Below are 12,385 nucleotides of genomic sequence, written 5' to 3'. Positions count from 1 at the left end.
ATTTTCACCACTAATTCGAAAAATGATCGAAGTTTTTCTGCTGACTAACAGCCATTTGAGTATGATGGGCTTGTTTGATGTTAAGGTCTAAATTTTTCAAATTCGTTGTTTTCTTCGCCACTTTCATAACTATTTTTTTTCATCTGATTTAGCTTGAAATTCCGCTACCATTTCCTCGAAAGTGGGGCAGTACATAGCGAAAATAAAATAAAAAAAAGATCGTTATCACTTTTCGTAGGATTTATGACTCATCATTAACTTTCGGTTGACTTCTGGATGCTTTGGGATTTTTCCAAGAAAGGTTTAAGTGAGCTGGAGATATGAGGGTCAATAGAAATTAATCACAAAAATATCTAATCGGGATTTCTTCGTCAAAATCGAGTTTTTCTCCCGTAGACATACTATTACACTCACACACACACCAAGTATGCCTGATTTCCTCGATAAATACGAGTTCTCGTTAAATCAGGGCTCTTTATAACCGATTTCGACTGTAACTATACATACATCTGCCAACAATCATAATATTTGGTTATTTCACTGTTAAAACTGATTGTTGCATAATGGCACCTTTTAGTGTCAAACGCTTGTATTCAGGTTGCCAAAATGGCCCCCTATGGCCGTTAGGCAACCTCAAGGGTGCCTAGGGGTATCATTGGAAGCAAAAAATTCCCCTTTCTGGGGGTGCCGCTGGTGCTACAAACGTTTGACCCTAAAAAGCACCCTATGCAACCCGCAGTTTTAACAGTGTTGGCAAAGAATAAGTGCAGGTTTCAAATCTTGAAGTCTCATAGCTCGAAAAATTGAGTTATGGCCCTCAGTGTCATTTTAAAAAAATCAACTGACAAGTCCTGCTTTAAAGACACTCGAAAGAAGGGGGAGGGAGTGGCTGTCTCCTCTTTCCTTCTTTCAGAGTTTTTTATTCTTTAATTCTTGCTGGAAGTCTGATCACGATTTAGTAAGATGCTTTACGTTATATCTTTGACTCATTGGATCAACCTTGAAATCCGCCTACGGGTCTTTTGTTTTATCACTTTTATTTTACTCTTGGAGTTGGCTCGTTGCAGGACGTCACAGAGAATTCAATGAACCTCCGAGCGAGATGAACTTCCACCAAATAATTCACCGGTGTCATTGAATAACACCTGGAATTACTTTGCAAGTGAAGAGGAGAAATTACTATCATATGAGATTTAATGTACTCTTATCGTAATCAATAAATCTAGTTGATTACGAAAGTTTTTTAAAAGCAAAAAAAAAAAAAAAGATTACCGTTTAGTATAGGCTCGATGTAACGACTCGCGATGTAGCGATGTTTTTGGAAACGGAAGGAGATAGTTCAGTGGTGACGCAAGTGTCACCGATGTCACTGTTTTAGATTTCACCGTAACTCTTTTGATATGAGGCAAATCATTTTCAAAAAAGCAAGCGGGATATTAAAAAACTAGGTAGACATTTATTTTCACAACTAGGACTTAATTTTTTTAACAATAGAAGAGCAGAAGCTCTATAGGCATCAAAACATATTTATGCGCAAATAGCTGGAATTCCGTCTAATATGCTGAAATTCCATAAAATTGAATAGAAGTACAGGAGCTTAAGCTCTCAGAAATTAAGTCCTAATTATGTCACGAAGATATATGTGCAATGGCTTATATATATTTTTAATCATACTTAATCGATTTTCATCATCATGACAAGAATTGTATTGACCATTATTTAAAAAAGGCGTGCATGCAGAAAAGTTTTCACGAAAGCATATTTTTTTGAAGGAGCTACAACATTGCTTTTATTCAATATGAGGAAACATGTGGCAAAGTGAAATATCGGGGCAACGTGAACTGGGGAAATATTTACTCCGCTTTTAACGCCACCTAGTAATATTTTAACTATGCAGTAACATATGTAGTCTATTTCAGTCAAAAAAAAAAAAAAAACTCTGCAAATTAAAGCATATGACAATATAAGCAATTTTCAATATTTGATACTCAAATTGTAATATTTTGTTGCAAGTCAAAAAATATTTTGATACTATCAAATGATAAAGTTCTTGTTATTATCATTTTAACTTCTAATTTTGACCTCCTAATATTTGGTGAGTATTTATTTAGTTAATACTTAGCTTGTTTGTATTTTTAATATTTTTCAGTATTAGTCAAATACATGCGGGGCAAAGTAAAAAAGTTTATTTCGTTTACTCATTCAATCATTTACTACATCACCTACGTATTCATTTATTAACTAATTTATTTACATTCCTTCATTTAATAATTCACTTATAAATTCATTCATTCATTTATTTTCTCATTCATTCACTATTTTACTCATTCATTTATCTCCCTCGTGTATTAATTAATTAATTTAGTGATTTACTTGAGTTTATTCTTTCATTATCTTTTTATTTATTCCGTTTTCCCTTTGTTTGCTCATTATTTTGTTCAAACATATTTTTCACAATCGAATAGACAGTATTTCATTTGAAAATATTTCATTTTTCACTTTGTCTCGTGAAAAAAAAGTGAAAATTTTCCACTTTGTTTTGAAGGCACAATTTTACTGCCAAAAATAAAAAAATAATGTTCTCAACTCAAGTGTTATGGTAAAATACAATGTTCTTTCTTTATGTACTGAAATTTTCAAAACAAATGTCCAATTTGTTAATTTTGAAAAAACTCAGCCATCTTAACTGTCCCACATTCCCCTAGTACGGTCATTTCAATGACAGTTAATTTATCCCGGCGTTTTCAACATCCAGTTTTTTTTTTTTTTTCTTTTTCATAATTTTATTTTTATTCATTTATTTACTTTGCATTCGTATACAAAACTGATCACAATCCACACCAAAAATTTGATGCAAAAGGTAGTATTATATTATTAAAAATGTTAATTTTTGTTGAAAAACAAATTACTATAAAACATTTTATCTGATAATTCATTCAAAATTTTTACAAGAAAATGTTTTGTAAATAAATTTTCTGTGATAAAAGACGGTCAATAAATAGTGTGAATTTCTATTACATCGATGCTCCATAGTTAATTTTTGACTTGAAGTAAACTTCTGAAATACAGTGCTGAAATTGAAATATAATTAAAAAGTTATACTGTAGAGCTCCAATAATCCGAATCAATTCAAACCGGACCCCATTCAGATTAACAAAAATTCAGATGATTGGGTTTTTCCGAAAAAAAAATAATCTTTTTTTTTTCTGTATGTACGCTGAAAATAGTAGAAAAAACTATTTTTAAGGTAAAATAGCTTTTAATTAATGCGCTAACAACTAATTTCGTGGAGGAAAGGACAACAAAGTGCGAGAAGACAGTCATTATTTGGTGAATCGCAATACATTTCCATCTACCCCCCCCCCCCCCCTCCCTCCCCGACACTCTGAAAGCCATTCGGATAATCAGCGATTTGGATAGTCGGAATTCGGATAATTGGAATGTTACTGTTTTTTCTCTCTCTTTTTTTTTTTTTTGTGCTAAACGTACCTTTGTCACTCTTCAGTATCCTTGTGAAACGTAACCACACAGAGGCGCGTCGAATCCAACATTTTGGGAGAGCGGAAATTTTCAATTTACCGGATGTAAATTCAAATTTTGCCAAATGATAAAGTAAATCTTCGTACACTAGATAAAATCTGCTTTTCCCCCCTGTTTCTTTCCTGAAATTAAAATAGTTAGGCGTTTTAAAGAAAACACCATGTTATGAGTCGGATCGTTTAGAATTCTTAAGTTTTCCAACATTAAGATCTATTCCTCAAATCACTTTCCAAAAATGACGCATGTGATTTCGCTTCATTACAAGATTTAAAGAATTTAATTTTCTTACATTTTGGCTTTAAAGTCGGCCCGAAATTTAAAACATAATGAAAAGCGGCACTTACAAATGGTAGTTAATTATGTAAGTTCCAGATATAGCTCGACTTTTTGCCGTAATGTGACCTACAAAAAGGTTCCCGATCTCTAATTAAGATAATTGTTTCTTTTTTTTAAAAAAAACGCCTTTTTTCTCACATGCACTTTCCACTGCATTCTTAAAAGTTAATTTGGGAAATTTAATGTTTTGAATTGCGCCGACACGACTAAATTTAAAATTTAATTAAAACTAAATTAAAAAGGATTTTTGCTTCTGCTATTTTTAAGAATTCATAAAATTTAAACGTTTTATTTCAAGTAATTCAATCATAGCAGTTAGCTGCTATACTTGAAGAAAGAAATATCCTGCCATCGCGTACACTGTTAAAACTGCGGGTTGTGTATGGCATTTTTATGGTAAGACTTTGTAGCACCAAAGGCATCTCCTTATGAATTTCATTTTGCCACCTATGGCTTACGGGTGACAGAGGGAGCCAAATGGCACACTTATAAGTGCTATAGGGTGCTATACGGAACTAAATGGCACCTTGAATAATGCCATTGGGAGCCAAATGGCACCCTTAAGGAGATGCCACTGGTGCTCAAACTTTTCACCCTAAAATGTGTCCTATGCAACCTGCAGCTTTAACAGTGTAGTTTTAAAAGAGATGAACCTTATAACGAGTTAGCAAACTTCATTTGTTGGCCAATTATTTCTACGAGCTTTTCAACTATCTTATAAAACTATAAGATAGTTGATCTATAACATTGTTTCATTTGAGGAAAAATGATTGACGCAATAAATTATGCCATCAGAGCTTATAGAGCTCTACTTGTCCTTCAAATCTTGTCATGAAATAATATCCCAGTACAACGCGAATTTGAATACAACAACTTCCTCAATTAAAACACATTCCTATGTAAAAAGCCATGTAAATAAATGCCACTTAAACGAAATAATTATTGTCATTTTGTAATAAAATCTGCCATTCCGACAATACTTTAACAAACACCCATTAAAAATCAATATTAATCGATGAAGAAAAAGGTGTCTATAATTACTCCAAGAGGACTGGATGAAATATAAGTACTAATTCAAGTCAATCGTATAAAATATCACAGTAATACATTTTGTCGCATTAAATTCTATTACTATCTTCACGTTCCTCTGTGTTGTTCATATTAATTGCCTAATCTTAATGAACAAAACGGCGCATTTAGTGATTCCTGTCTCTTATCAGTGATTATTTTTTTCTATTCTCGACAAGGTTTTCAAGGGCGATTGTCCGATGCATATTGATACCAAGTGTCGCCGAGGTTTTAAAAACGGAAATGTAAATCTAAAGGATTGTCGAGCAAAAAACTCTCGCCCTTCAAATTTCCCTTCCAGGCTTAACGTCTTAACAATTCCTTAATGACAGCCATTCACCTTGTATGCGAGATTACCGACGGAGAAGTTGCAATCTGTATGTTGTAGTGAGACGAATAATTATTTACAGACACTCCCAAATGGTAGTGTCAGGAGTCGCTTGTTTTTACTGTATAGGCAAGCGTTTGGTTCCGATGTGGTTTCGCCTTGACACATATGGATTTCTTTTTTCTCAGTATCTTGCCGATTCTTCTACCATTTTTCACAAGTATATGCAAAAAATTCAAATGCTGTCATTTTCCTCTATGAAATTCTCCAAACTGCAAGATTTAACAAACGTACATTGATCAATTTTATTTTTCCGATTGGTATCTTGAAGTCATTCGGATCGAATAAAGTTTTCTACGCAAGGAAACTGAAATGTCAAAAAGCAATTAGACAATAATATTTTAACCGAAATTTCAGTTTAAATCCTTATTAAAACGTTTGACATGATTAATACTTTTTATATGATGATTTTTGTATGAGCAAAAAAATGCAAACTATGCTATTTTCCTCGATTCACCACGAGTGACATAAATCGTTTGCAGAAGCTGCAGTTAAGCTATTTGAAAGTAACTTTTCAAACAATGGCAATGGATCATATTACCAATCTCAAATCGAATAAAAGGAGTGAACGTCAGGCACATTTTACTAAAAGCAATGAGAAATCTTAGTAGCTTAAAAGAAGTACAGTAGAGCCCGCTTATTGGAATATCGGATAATAGAATATCCCGCTTAATGTAATAAAATTCCAATGTACTACACCGTTGATGTGTGTTATTTTTATTCTGGATAATGGAATATCCCGCTTATTAGAATATTTTTTCCTGGCAAATTGCCCATTACAGTAAGCGGGCTAGACTGTATTTAAATTTCAGCAGTATATATATATATATATATATATATATATATATATATATATATATATATATATATATATATATATATATATATATATATATATATATATATATATATTTATTTATTTATTTATTTATGTCAAGGGTAGTAAAAAGATCAAATGTAAAAAATTTTCATTTTTGAGAAATTTTACCAGCTTATACTATAAATATCAGTTTTTTTTTTTTCATTTTAATAAACATGTTTCAATTATAATGGCTATGGTAAAGTTTTAAATAAAGCTACATATAATAAACATCGCTCACCCACTAAATAAAGCAAAATAAATTGCACTTGATAAGTAACAATTAGAAGGCACTATATAAAATAGATCATTACGGCACCGTAACTAAGGCAGTAAGGAAACCGTTTCGAATGGCTAGTAGAGCGTTGAGCTCCGTACTTCACTTTATTCTCTTGTTGATCCCCATAACTTCCGATTTGATTTGGCTTATCCACACATTCTAACGACAATGCTAACAATGTATTGTATGTTATTTTTATGTCTGCAAAGTGAGATAAAAGTGTTTAAAGGATTTGTGATTGTTTATTTCCTACCCTTTTGTTTGCTGCGAGTGTAATGGCTGCTTGTTTGGTTTTGAATACATATGTTGCTATACGCTTTTGTATGTTGGAAGCCTGATAGGTTTTTATGTATTTGTAGATTTATGCTTTGTTTCTTTAGGGAAAGAGAGTTTTTCCAATGTGATGATTTCAAAAGAACAGACAGTTTTACAACAATTAAATATTTATTATTACAGTTATAAAATAGTTCTGAAAGAGGAAAAATATTTCTCAACTGTGAAATTTTTATTTCGGATTGAACGCTTTTCTCTTTTTATTTTATATTATTTTATTAAATTCAAACTTTCCAGTAAAAGTTAAAAATGGAAAAAGAGTTCAAGCTCAAAAAAAATTTCAATTTGCTTTTGAAAATTTCGTTATTTAAGTCACTTTTTTCGTCAGAAACTGTCAACTGTATGTGAAGTTGGTTTAGATTTCATGTAACATATAAAAGTTTTTAAGAGCATTTTTTTAGCACCTCTTGAGACTTAAAACTAGTTCATACCAGTTCTTGTCTTTAAAGAGTAGAAAATTTAAATAAATTTTTTCATATAAGAGCAAATTTTAGAGAAAAATTTTGCTTTCTATGTTGTACTATAAAAATGAAAAAAAAAAATCAAATGTTAAATATAAATCTTAATAGTAATAGTTTGAACATCTTTCTGGTGATCAGCAGGTCCTTTGAATTTAAAATATCTCTATTAGAAAAGTTCCAACTTTTTTTTCTGATGAACAATAAATTGCTTGAAACTGAAAATGTCGTTCCGAAAAAAACCAACATTAAAATTTATTGCCTGCAAAAAAGGAAAAAAATAAATCAACAAAACGAAAAAAAAAAAAAAAAAAGTCAATGAGCAAAAAGGTTTATAGTGTCTGTAAAGAAATGAAAAATTTAAATAAAATAATGAATCACGTGACTCTATTTGCCAATGGCAACAACGACATTGTCGGACCTAAAATCAGCTTGGCACATGAAGCAAGGATCACCAATAGATTTTAGAAACTTCAAGGCAAAGCAAAGTAAAATCATAAGGTCTCAAAAAAAAAAAAAAAAAATCAAGCAATAAAGGTGAAATCAATAGTTAATAATTTTAACTACAAAGTCTTTAAATTGAACAATTACTAACAACAAAAATCTCCTTTGTAAGTTCAAACAATATTTTCAACATATTGAAAATGCGAAAAGTTAATTTGTTTTTGACAAATTAAAATTTTTGCAATTAAACATTTCCGCCAGGTTATGAAAGATTTTTTTTTAATTTATTTTTTTTTTATTTTTTTGTTTATTTTTTTAACGGATTTGCTTAATAAATCCAGCTGACTTTTTAAAAACCATTATTTTTAGTTTTTGTTTATAGTGCATAGTTAAATTTATACCGACACTGTTATTGTGGATTGAAATAAAAGCCGAGAATACCAGAAAAGTAATGCTGTCAGACCAAGAAAGTAATAATAAAACTGAAAATTGAAACTCCGTGCAGCAATAATAAATCTGAAAACCAGCGCTATAAAAGCACATATATGTGATTTCAAAAAGCACTTATAAATTCAAAAATTTATTTTAGAATTGTGAAAAATTTGAAAAGTGACAAGCGAAAATCTTACGGATTTTTCCCATTCCGCAACTTTTTGTTGTTACTTGTGCTTTACAGCGTTGATTTTTTTTCATTTAGTTAATAATTGAGTAGTAACGTAACAAGACAAAATTTGGGTAAAAAAATCAAAACCTTTCAAATTCTTAAAAAATTGTTTTTTTACTTTTTAAAAAATTTTTTAAATTAAAATTGCTTCAAACTTTGTTTACATAATTCGCGATAAAACTTATTTGAACTGTGATTGTTGAAGATTTATCAGAATATAATGTTTCCGAATGTAGCAAAATAATAGAAAATAAGAGGGTGTAAATGGATTTTTACACTCCGCATCTTTTTATTGCTACTTTTGCTTTATAACGTTGATTTTTTTTCATTTAAAAAAGATTTCAGTTGTAACGCAACAGTACAACTAGGTTTGTAAAAATATCAAAATATTTTAATGTCTTAAAAATTTCTTTTATTTTGTTTAAAAAAAATCTTATTCTTGTTTATTTTCTGATTCCGTCTATCGAAATCCACTGTAAAACTTATTTGAACTGTGGTTTTTGAAGGTTTATTACAATACAATGCTACAAGTAGAAAAATAATAGAAAATAAGAAGACGTAAGTGGATTTTACGGCAAACATTTGTAGTTTTTTATTATTATTTTTTAAATACAATAAGATTTCTTTTCAAAGCAAGAATACATATATGAAAGTGGTTAAAGTTTCTTATGAATAAAAAAAAATATTTTTCTGCCCTCACAAATTAATATTCAATGGAAAATATTTTTTTGTTGAAAAACATTTATATTATGCATGGTATATTTTTCTCAAATTTTCTCTAATTATACAAAACACATTTTTTTCTTGAAATTTCTAGTGCATCGATGAAAACTCAAGAGATTTATATTTGATTAGGGAGTTCGGGATATGTCATAAAAATTCTGCAGTATCCCAAAAGAGACGAGATAATTAGTATCTATTCAAAAAATCGGCTTCTCTCCTCTTCATTTTTTTTCTTTTTTTAAACAGAAAAATGTTAACAGTTTCCATTTAACACTCACGTGCCAAGTGTTACACCGCAGCGTGCAACTGACCCACCCAAAACGCTTCTAAAATTCTAATTGTATATCCTGCTTTCTTCCCTTTTCGTGGTTCTGTTAAAAAAGTAAAGCAAATCTCTCTCCAAATTGAACGGTTCGCAAATGTTGTCTCACTTGCTCGATTTCACGGAATTGTAGTAGTGCATATCGATCAAAAAAAAAAAGTCTTTTTTTCTTCTTTAATTGTTTGTTATCGGATTTTGTCTTTTATGTGGCATTGTTAAGCACTTCCTAAGAGCAATGATTTCTTTATCACTACGCGTGATTACAGTTGTTTCAGTTTAGGCACTTTGTTTTATGCTTCGCCGCCTTTAACACACTGAGTTGAATAGCAAGTATTTTATCCTTCAAAATAAAAAGAAATCCGCAAATTTACTCGCATTTATTTGGGATCAATTTTAATCGTTAAATAGATCGAAAGTGTCACTTTTGTTTAAAAGAAAAAATGAAAAAGTGAAAACTTAATTTTACCTTATGAGATATTTCTGCTTCTGTATTTTCAGTGAATTACATGATTTCCTGTTCCAAATACAAAATCTGGCATACTCAACTCAACTCAAAAAAAAAAAAAAAAACAAAACAAAACAAAAAACGGCGAGTTACACCAAAAACTTGCATCACTTGCTTCAAAAGGATGGTGCTATACCTTTACCGTAACTTTGGTGCTACATATGCAAGTATTGGTGCTGCTTGCACGAAAATTTGGTAAACATAATGCACCATACTTTGGGGTCCGTAAATTCACACCCTCTTTTGGTACAACATGTTTTACAGTATAGGAAATATCAATCAATGTTTTGTTTATCCTTTTTTCTTCGTTTATTTACATTTCAAATGTACTTCGCTTAAAGCACAGTAACGTTTTTTACGATGGTAGTCACTTGTAGAATTTACATGCGGTAATAATACATATTGTAAGTATTTTTGCTATGATATATTGATTATAACCCAGTAAAAAAAAATCTAGCTTGTTGCTTCAAAATATGATGCAAATTTTCTGGTTCCAAAGAATGATGTACTTTACTTATTTTACCATATTTTGGTGCAACGCACTAAAGTAATCGTCAAAACATGCGTATGTTGCGCCAAAATGCGATGAAATGAATTCGGCATCATTTGTAACCAGTAAGCATAGGGGAGGTTGGCCCAAAGAGGTAGGCCTTCGTATGCCGCCCCCCCTCCCCACATGGTGTGTAAGCGGCGATGCATACGTATGTCGTGTTTACATGAACACCCCCGAGCTTTAATCAGTCCCAGCGAAGCAGCAGTGAAGCGGCACGGCGCAACCAGGTTTAAAATCAAAAAAAAAAAAAAAAAAAGAAACATTTTCTAAAAAAAGAAGTTTTGTAACTTGTGATTATTCGAAGATCAGCTTTCTTTTTTGATTGTCAATAATATTTCGATATTCTGACACCATTCACCTATAAACAACGATAGTCATTTCGTTTGTTTCTTTCTTAAATTTAAGGTTATAATTATTGAAATAAGAAACTTGCCTTCGGGCAAAGCGGGTATAGGATTTAATTATATATTTATTTATATAATTTTTTTGACTTGTGTGCTGACTTAGATTTTCTATTTCAATAGGATAAGTATAACTTTAAAATGTTATTTTTTAGGATGGTAATTAATTAGTCAATCAATTTAGTCAGTTATTTCTTTATGTTTTATAAACAAATGTGCTGACTTTAAATTGGATAAGTGCAACTTTTTTATGTATTCTTCTATAATGGCAGGTAGCTAGTTAAATATGTTAATCATTATAACTTCATATTTGATTGTCAAATGCACCAAATCACAATTAGTTAAGCTTCCCCGCTTTGAGCTCCCTGGTAGAGCAAAACGGGTTTTTCAAATGTTTGTAAAGTTTGATAATTAATAAATATTGGGTTTGAAATAATACAAAAATAACTTTTTATTTTGAAGTGCAAGAACCCTGCTTGGAAACAAAACCGAAATTGTTGCGATAAAAATCCAAAAACTACAATTTTCGAGCGTTCTTCGAAAACCTACCCGATTTTGGCCATCCTCCCCTACCTGATTTGTTTTACAATGAATATATATTTTTGTTACAATGTTATAAAATAAAATATGTACTAACCTATGGCTATCGTGCTATATTAAAGATTGTATTTTCTTTGGATGTGATATATTTATTTTAAGAGCACTGGAAGGGCAAAACGGAGAATTTTCCAGGGGTGTAGTCCCATCGTCGTAGTTAAGCTATTAAACAGAAGGAAGATTTTTTCGGAGCCAGTGGCGGATACAAAGGGAGGGTCATGGGGATCATGCCCCCCCCCCCCTAAACCATTGTATAGACTAAACCAAATATTTCTAAAAAAATGTAGTATAACAAAAATGAAGTATATTTTTCATAGCTACAATTTTTACCACACTAGGGGAATGTGGGGCAATGTGAAATAGCGGGACGAAGTGAAATGGTGATATAATTATTCCGTTTTTAGCACCACCTATCTGGGAATATTTTAACTTGGTGCAAACATATGTGATCTATTCCAGTCAGGAAAAGTTATCTCTGAAGATCGAAGCATATGATAATGCAAGCAGTTTTTAAGAATTGATTTTCATATTGTATAGTAGATCGGGGCACGTTTACGCAGTGCCCTTTTTTCAAATCGAGTTATAGCTGGATATCCAACAGTCATAGCATATTGATGCTATTCACTAGTAAATATTCTCACAAGTTTTTGAGCATTAGTCGAGCTTCGGTCCAGCATGCAAAAGGAAGAATCTGTTTTGCACCAAGTTGAGTACATTTTGGGTTGAACGTTTTGAAGCTTATTGTGAATAAATAATATTTGGTTAAAAAAAAACAAATATATAAAAATTAGCAAAATTTCATCCTTTTTTGAGAATTGTATTTGTATGAACGGAAATGTTATTAAATTATTTTGCACGTTAAAAATAAATCAAAACTTGGCGACGGGGCAAGTTTAAGCGTTGAACGTCGGAGC

The sequence above is a fragment of the Uloborus diversus genome, chromosome 10 (genome assembly GCF_026930045.1).
Source record: "Uloborus diversus isolate 005 chromosome 10, Udiv.v.3.1, whole genome shotgun sequence".
Classification (NCBI taxonomy): domain Eukaryota; kingdom Metazoa; phylum Arthropoda; class Arachnida; order Araneae; family Uloboridae; genus Uloborus; species Uloborus diversus.
This window is presented reverse-complemented; position numbering follows the sequence as displayed.